The sequence below is a fragment of the Taudactylus pleione genome, unplaced genomic scaffold (assembly GCF_031769625.1).
Source record: "Taudactylus pleione unplaced genomic scaffold, aTauple2 ptg000792l, whole genome shotgun sequence".
NCBI lineage: Eukaryota > Metazoa > Chordata > Amphibia > Anura > Myobatrachidae > Taudactylus > Taudactylus pleione.
The window spans coordinates 446,802-456,056 of NW_028285194.1; the positions used below are offsets into that span (position 1 = coordinate 446,802).

At 45.4% G+C, this 9,255-nt stretch overlaps 1 long non-coding RNA gene across 2 annotated transcripts; it reads right to left on the reverse strand.

Annotated features, from left to right (window-relative positions):
- Positions 1 to 1,492: 1,492 nt before the first annotated feature.
- On the reverse strand, positions 1,493 to 7,760 carry LOC148474944 (uncharacterized). Of its 2 annotated transcripts, none has more exons than XR_015872802.1 (4): positions 7,664 to 7,760; positions 6,913 to 7,041; positions 5,619 to 5,671; positions 1,493 to 2,203 (listed from the first exon to the last, which is right to left on the reverse strand). It is a non-coding gene; the product is annotated as an uncharacterized LOC148474944 (long non-coding RNA). The 2 variants fall into 2 exon arrangements; XR_015872801.1 differs by lacking the exon at positions 1,493 to 2,203 and adding an exon at positions 4,459 to 4,500.
- Between the last annotated feature and the right edge of the window lie 1,495 nt (positions 7,761 to 9,255).

Below are 9,255 nucleotides of genomic sequence, written 5' to 3' on the forward strand. Positions count from 1 at the left end.
CTTCCCTGCACCCCCCTTGTACAGCCAGCCTTCCCTGCGCCCCCCTTGTACAGTCAGCCTTCCCTGCATCCCCCTTGTACAGCCAGCCTTCCCTGCGTCCTCCTTGTACAGCCAGCCTTCCCTGTGCCCCCCTTGTACAGCCAGCCTTCCCTGCGTCTCCCTTGTACAGCCAGCCTTCCCTGCGTCCCCCTTGTACAGCTAGCCTTCCCTATGTTCCCCTTGTACAGCCAGCCTTCCCTGCGTTCCCCTTGTACAGCCAGCCTTCCCTGCGCCCCCCTTGTACAGCCATCCTTCCCCGCGCCCCCCTTGTACAGCCATCCTTCCATGCATCCCCCTTGTACAGCCAGCCTTCCCTGTGTCCCCCTAGTCCAGCCAGCCTTCCCTGTGTCCCCCTTGTACAGCCAGCCTTCCCTGTGTCCCCCTTGTACAGCCAGCCTTCCCTGCATCCCCCTTGTACAGCCAGCCTTCCCTGCATCCCCCTTGTACAGCCAGCCTTCCCTGCGCCCCCCTTGTACAGCCAGCCTTCCGTGTCCCCCTTGTACAGCCAGCCTTCCCTGCATTCCCCTTGTACAGCCAGCCTTCCCTGCGCCCCCCCTTGTACAGCCATCCTTCCCTGCGCCCCCCTTGTACAGCCATCCTTCCATGCATCCCCCTTGTACAGCCAGCCTTCCATGCATCCCCCTTGTACAGCCAGCCTTCCCTGGGTCCCCCTTGTACAGCCAGCTTTCCCTGTGTCCCCCTAGTCCTGCCAGCATTCCCTGTGTCTCGCTAGTACAGGAAGCCTTCTCTGCCTTCCCTGCATCTCGCTAGTCAAGCCAGCCTATCTTTCCTGCCCTGCCCCAGTCTAGCCAGCCTTTCTGTAACCCCACCTAGAATAGCCAGTCTGCCATCCCTGAGCCCCCCAGTCCAGTCAGTCTTACCTGAGCCCCCCAGTCCAGCCAGCCTTCCCTGAGCCCCTAGTCCAGCCAGCCTGCCCTGCCCCTCCCCTAGTCCCCTTCTCTGCTTCCCCCTAATCAAGTCAGCCTTCTCTGCATCCATCTAGTCCAGCAAGCCTTCACAGCGTCCCCGTAGTCCAGCCCGCCTGTCTTCCCTGCCCGGCCCCAGTCTAGGCAGCCTTTCTGCGACCCCCCCTCCTAGTCCAGCCAGCCTGCCTTCCTTGCCCCAGTCCAGCCAGCCTTCCCTGAGCCCCCTAGTCCAGCATGCCTACCCTGCCCCTCGTCCAGTCCAGCCGGCCTTTCCTGCCCCTGGCCCCCTCTAGTCCAACTGCCCCCACAGACTAAGCTTTGAGAATTTTTAAACTGGTTGATGTCCTACTCCCAGGGTAGCTCCACCCACATCTACAGCTCCGCCTACCACTGGGGGGCCCTACCTATTTTGTCAGTACTGGGCCCTGCAATTTCTAATATCAGCCCTGGTCAGTGCTATGCCATTTTTGTAATGAATTTTGACATGAGAAAATATTTGGCTTTTTAATTTTTTATTGACTTCCATATTAATCGCCCTATAGTCAGATGCCAGATATAGCACTAAATTATTTTATCATTAATGTATCTAAAATAAAGACACAGACAAAAATGTGGCATCTTAATAAGCTTAATTAATAAGTAAAATGTATGGTGGCAGAAGTAGGAATGGCCAGTTATTCAATGAGTAATCCTTTTGCAGATATGACAATAATGACTTGCGAGGGTCAATTGTCCTTTCTCAATGGTAAGTGGGAGGCATCCAAGACTCTTACCAGAACACTTTCAAGACCAGCTTGGCAGAGTGGTGCCGCTGACCCCAGTAGACTCATATCAGCCGTCTCAGATTATTAATGGGGAGCGCAATCCAAGGCCGCAGGAAGATGGCTTTTCGACTGCCACTCTTTGCCACCAAAAACTGCTGACAAGCCAGACACAATAAGGAGGGAAATCTGCAAAAAAGGCAGAACTAAAAAACTAACAGATACAGGGCCATAACTAGGGTGATGCGACTGGGGCAGTCACTGAGGGTGCAGGGGGGCACCACCTCACCCACCTGCCATTACCCCTATGGAGTCTATCGATCATGGCTGCCTGGACTGGAGAAGCACCCCAGAGAAATTCTGGATCCATGCTCACCACCATGCCACCCTCTCCAGCAACATTGCAATGATGTTGTGACAATGTGTGTCAGTCACTCGAGAGAAACTCCCTGAAGAGAGACTTGAGGAGGAGCTGACCTGGAAGATTGAGGAACACACAGCAAGAATGTTAGACTCTGCTTTCTGCCATAGCAACAACAGAACTTCAGTGTAAGTCAATCTAGGAGTCAGGCAGTTAACTATTGGGGTGGGGTGGGGGAGCACAATACAGGATTGTTGGGGTGGGGAAGCACTATACAGGATAGCTGAAGGTGGGGTAGCAGAATACCAGACAGATGGGGTGGGGAAGCACAATACAGGATAGCTGGGGGTGGGGTAGCAGAATACCAGACAAGCTGGGATGGGGGAGCACAATGCAGGATAGCTGGGGTGGGGTGGCACAATAGAGGACAGTTGGTGTGGGGGAGCACAATACATAACAGTTGGTGTGGGGGAGCACAATACATAACAGTTGGTGTGGGGGTGCACAATACAGGACAGCTTTTGTGGGGGAGCACAATAAAGGATAACTGGGGATGGGGGAGCACAATACATGACAGTTGGTGTGGGGGAGCACAATACATGACAGTTGGTGTGGGGGAGCACAATACATAACAGTTGGTGTGGGGGAGCAAAATACATGATAGTTGGGGGAACACTACAGAATAGCTGGGAGTGGAGGAGCACAATACAGCACAGTTGGCAGTAGGGGAGTAAAATAAAGGACATACAGATGGGGTGAGAGTACAATGCAGGACTTACAGATGAGGTGTGGGTGAGGACAATACAGGACATAGAGATAGGGCAGCACAAAACAAAACATACAGATGAGGTGTGGGGGAGCACAATATAGTACATACAGATGGGAGAAATCAATATACAAAACATACAAATGTCACTCTGCTGGAGTACAGGGCACACATGCATGCCCACAGTCATGTGCTCTTGTGCGTGACACTCACTCTTAGATTATTATTTAGGTCTGAGATGGAGCATAATGTGTCAGTGAGAGACTCTTTACAGCATTATTTCAATGGAAACATTAAAGAGAGAAACACCACTAAATGAGTGGTTTCTTCTTCTGAAGGAAGTTCTTAATCAGAATAACTACTGTACTTATTGAATGAAAAATAAAAATGTACCTGTCATATAAGAAATTAGTCTATCTGAAAAACAATTTCCTAATTACATACGTACCTACAAGGGGCATACGTTCATGCAAGGAGTCCAAAGGCAAAATAAACGGTGGCGTCCCCCACCCCACCCCACCCCCAGTGGCTCCGACTTGCGTATGCGCCTTCGTCTCAGGGTGGAAAAGGAGGAAATAAAGTGCCAGTAATCTATTCATTTGTGGATAAACTCCAGCCCCACAGTGTCGCTCCAGCCCCCCAGTATCTCTCTCAAACCCCAGTGTTTCTCAAGCACCAGCCAGCTCCCTTCTGTCTCTCCAGCCCCCCAGTGTGTCTCCAGCTCCAGTCAGCCCCTTCTGTTTTATCAGCTCCCCTTCTGTGTCTCAAGTCCCCCAGTGTCTCTCCAGCTCTAGCCATCCCCCTTCTTTCATATCAGCCGCCCAGTCAGCCAGTGTCTGGCTGATCTCCATCTGCCAGGGGCTGAACAGCAGGAAGCTGAACGTGATTCTTAGTACGGCTCGCAATGCACTGTAGCTACAGCAGGTAAGTCTCACTGCCATCTCTCCACAAATTGTAACAGCACATCCATAAATGCAAGGGGCTCCAATGCTCCAATATGCAGGCCAATATACAAATGGGTCATAGAATAGCGGAAGGTGGCTGACTGCTCTGGGATGGAACCTCATACAAGCCGCCAGATTGGCCCCCCACCGTGGTTATAGATAGAGGGTGTCTAGTGATTAGGAGCACCTGTGCCTTAGCTTTATCTGGGCGGCTAAGGCTGATTTTGATTTTTTTATTGTTATTGATATCATTCCGACACACACAGTTTTGCTGTGACTTCCTGCAGCCCAACTACACATTTGCAGTGGAGTGCTCTAACTGTGGACTTCACAAAGATTTACAATTTATTTACTTAAATTCACTACTGGCTCTATGCTGAGAGTCATTTACTTGGAGATATTAACCGACTTGTATCTGAGCATAATGGAATGTGCTCCATAATGACTGTGATTAACCCCTATTATATATATATACATATATATATATATATATATATATATAGATAGATAGATATGGGGTTATTGCTGCAGTTCAATCTATTTATCTGATTTTTAGATATGTTAATATATGTTTGATATTTGTTACCTATTTATTATAAAGTAAATATACTTTTAAAGGAGAAGCTTGCTATTTGTTGCGTACATTTTGTTTCTAAGAATACTTACTATTACTCCAGCTGGGCACAATTGAGGACCTCTTTCACTGTGTAAAGTGGAAAAATTAAATTTTTGTTTTATGTGGCGTCAAATAAAATCTAAAAGTAACAGTCCCTCATTTCCCTGTCTCATTGTCCATTCATTTGGTGTGGTGACAGTTAATTTCAACTGCAACTACAGTAGCTTTACTCCTGTCCTGGTGTAAAAAATAAAATCAATCATGGATCAGTCAATAGAAGAAGAGCAATCCAGTACTAGTGCAGGCAGTCATAGTACTTCAACATCTACTTTCAAAGGAGAAAAAGGGGAATGACAGAGTAAAAAAGGGCACCAAAAATTCTAAAAATAATTTCACAATCTTAAAAACATCATCAACTATGAAGGGAAAAGTTACTGCAGATAATTGTAAAATTGCCAACATGCCATACACCACATGCAGTGGCAGGAAAAGGCTCAGACCATGGCCTTTCTTTGTGAGTGGTTGGCCTGCTACTGCTGTTTCATGCACTAGAATGCCTATCGTGTAAGGCACGGCCAAACACAGTCAAGAATCTTCTATAGCTTTGTATGCACCACTTTCTCACTTTGAGTCTAGATGTGTACCTTTAAAACAGGCAAATCAGTTAACAAAAAGAACAGTAAGGTTTTAGAACAAACTGTGTGTTCACAAACCTCGCAGATCCCTGAGGAGAGTCTAAGGGTGTCCATGAATGCTGTGTGTGTCTGACATTTTGACACTGTAATTGTAGTGAAGCCTCCTTCCACCATTTCTGAACCCTATGCAAATGTGAGGATGAGTGGTAGTAAAAGTAATGATGATGATGGTTTAGACATAGAAATGAGAATGCTACTGTGGAAGTACAAGAGGATGATAATTGCATTGTGTATCTGACACTAATGAAGATGTTGATGAGGAATGTGTTGGACAAGAACACATCCAAAAAATTCAGGAGGAAGACATTGTTTGTGTAAAATAAGTGGCAACAGTTCTTGCTGGTGATAAGAAGAACATTGTCATGGCGGGGCATAAGACCAAAAAAAAACACTTTTTCCTTGTGGAATAATTTTTACAGAAATTCTGACAACATATGTGAAGGCATCTGTACCATTTGTAGTGCCAAAGTAAGTAGAGGTAGGGATGTTAACCATCTAGGCACCTCCTACCTGTTATGTCGTTTGCTGCGAGTTCATGCAATTTATTTACAATCTGGAAAATTCTGTAAAATAATAACAAACAGTCCAGTATTAGCTGCCAGCAGCATGGATAAATAGCCGTACATGCAATCTCCACTGCAAACACCTTACTCATCAAAATCCTCATTAATGATCAGAGGTAGTCCTGCACGAAATTTGCAAAGACAAATGACTCCTCCCTTATCCAGGATTCCCAAGAAGATTAATTGTTTGCTAAGGTCACTGGTTGAATCTTCATTACAAAAAGGGGACCAAGAAGACTGGTAGTTTCAAACAACAATTGACTGTGAAACATTGAGTTGCAAGAAGAACCAAATATGACAGCCACCATCCTGTTACACAGCAGAACACTTAAACCATGACACCAATTGGTAGCTTGGTCTAACCAAACCACCAAAATGTTTTTTTTTTTTCTTTTTTGGTGGGGGCCCAAACAAACCAAGCACTTCAGCCACAAAAGTGGCAGTCCCTGTCCTGCCTGAAGTGCTTTGTTTGTTAAACTGTGCATGTCCTTTATAATATTAACATACGGGTGGCAGGGCACATGGGCATTCCCATCATCATACTTTGCTGTATGGTGTAAAAACTATTAGGCTGTTACTCCATCTCCATTTACCTGTACTGTCCTGAATCCTGTGATTTGCTGTTTGTGGTTAATATATTTTATTTTCTACTAGGATTCTACTTTTAGTCTATTCGTTCTTGATTAATGAAAACATTCTATAGTGTTGTATAGTGTATTAAACTGCCATCATGTCAGCCGCTGCAGTGCTGCTATGTTTCATAGATGTGATATATTCTTTTCAAATGCCATATGTTTGTGCCACTGCTCTGTTGCTTAGCCTAGCCAGCCAGCTTGCTGCAGCCCTTGGCCAATATTAGTGAAAACAATATTGTGAGCTGTGCGGTTGTGAAAATTTACTTGAAATGACTGGAAATTAATGTTACTGATGTTATTAATACTATAGGAACAAAGGCAGGTCCAAATTACATGATTTTAGCTGTTTTTATCATTTTTTAAAGAAATATATATTTACTCAAATAAACTTGGTGCCATTTCATATATTCAAACAATTTTACAATAAAAATGACAGAGGCTACCATGTGGAGGCAAGCATTTTGTAGGCTACAGCAGTATTCATGGAAATGCATCCATATGCAATGTATACTGTCTGTATATATCTGCTACAGTGTCAGATTAACATGAGATTGTTTGCAAACCTATCTCCAAGCAAGCATTGTTTGTACAGCCTGGTTTACTTGCCTTTTACTGGTTCACTCCCAAACCTTCACTGAGCATGTTAACAAGCGGTAGTTGCATATTTCCCTTCGTCTGTCAAGAACAAGCCCATGTAGTTGACTAATTCAGGCTAATTTTCTCAAGGGAGCTATCCTGAAATAAAGCAATGTTTATTTTTATACATATTCTCACAGTGCAGTAACATTTTGTGACTTCCTGGGATATTTCTAGTGATTCAAAAGCCAAAAGAGCATTCTCAGAGGTAGTTTCTCCATGCAATGCTCCGAATGGCTCTTTCCCACATTGCGCCTTATCAAAGATTTACTTTTCAGATTACAAATGAAAACAATAGCAACCACATGTAAAGAAATGTACATTTCTGCAAAATGAGTAAGATATACAATATCAGAAGAGTACCTTATTTAATAATAAACTATATTCTATTCCACTATAGATGTGGCCATTGGCACCTGCCAAATTTACTACCTTACGCTAATAGGGTATCTTTCTGTCTGTATGAATATCATGCAGCTTCATGCGTATGTATGACATCGCTCCGCCCACTGTTTTCCCGACCACAACTGTGATCAACAACCTTTACAGCAGCACTTGCTGGGTACAAAAGATGTGGCAGAAAAAGGCGTCCCTTTTCTGTGTGCCTCATACAAGCACAGACATCTGCTTACATGCCACAACAGTCCCATCACATTCCCATGAGACGGATCTGTTCCATGTGTCCGCATAGTGACCACCCAAAAATGCACATTTCACATACAGATAGATGCGGCCACTGCATGGAGCGAACTGTCCACCCTAGTATCCTACGTGACGGTGCGGAAGCATGGTGCAGCACATGCACTGTCTGCAATTGTTTTTTGCTGGCTTATGTAATCGGGTGTGACTTGGCGCCGCTGCGGCAATTCATGTGAATTTTCCCTTGTTTTTAAAGCGGCAATCATTTTAAAAGCAAAACCAAGCTGGTTTTGCCCTTAAAATTATTGCCTCTTTAAAAATAACACTTGTATGAATTCCCACAGTGGCGCCAGCTCGCACCTTATTACATAAACCCCGCGGGCTGCTGATAATAGTGAGAAGCATCTGCTTTTGGACTTACGTCTAACTCAGAATCAGACCCAACAAATTAAGCAGTGATACAGGTAAGTTTCCTAAGAGGGATACTGGGAATATACTAGCCAGCCCCGTTCCTTAACGATCATACAGTACATATATGTCTTTGTCTGCATGCAGACCTGTGCAAGTCTAGGAGATCCTCTTTATTAGGTCATTGTATAGATTTCATGGCACTGAAAGCACATTTTTCATGTCATTAAAAAAATCCTTGATTCATGGGGTCCCTATATTTTGGATGTCTGGCAGAATATTTTTTCAGAATGAGAATTGGGGTCTTTTTCAAAAGCGAATGCATCTAAGTTGCTAAAAAGTCGTACAGTGCATGCATCTTATGGTGTGAGTGTACAGAGGGCCTGATTCGGAGACGGACGTTAATGCAACCGCAACTGCAGTTGAAAAAAATATGCTAATGTTAACAAAGATCACCCGAGCATAAAGACGCCCACTACTGCCTGTTAGCAAAGATCACCTGAGCATGAAGATGCCCACTACTGCCTTTACACCTGCGTACAACTACGCATAGCTACTTAAACATCGGTACCATCGAAATTCATCGGTGGCCATTTTACCCTTGCGGAAGGTCTGACCTGATGCAGCCCATGAAGCACTTCTGCCACGCAGAGCTGCGTATGCAATTGCAGTGGCTAATTTATGCACGCCCATGTAACGGCGTTCAAACGGCCAGGCACGCCTGGGTTTCGCTAACCACCCCCTGTCAACACCCCCAAACGGTCACTTCCTGTCAATCAATCTGCAACGGGCCTCCGTGGTCTGCGTGAATGCACAGCGAACGCACTACTACCTTCACGCACCCGCACGGTGATGCATACGCATGCGCAATGGTAAATAATAGCTCAATATGCATGCGATTTGCAGTTGCGTTCATCTCTGAATCAGGCCCAGAGTTGGAAGACCAATTCAGACGCACTGTTTCAGAAATATACTGGAAATGTATTGAGCATTCCTGGGCAGTAACTGGTAGGTGGCTATTCAAATGCACAGAGATGCACTTATGGGCGTGTTATGGCAATGTTGTGGGCTTGTCGCATAACTAGTTGCAAACTCAGGCAATTAATCGCTTACATTGGAGGCCGTACTCTGATGGAGATCTTGCAACTACCATGTGTCTGGTGCAAGTTTTCGATGGTGTGACCGGACCGATGGTTGCGCCTAAAGATGCACCAAGTGGGATTGTAGAGTCTAAAGATGCACAAAGTGGGCGTCCCAGTCCTTGCA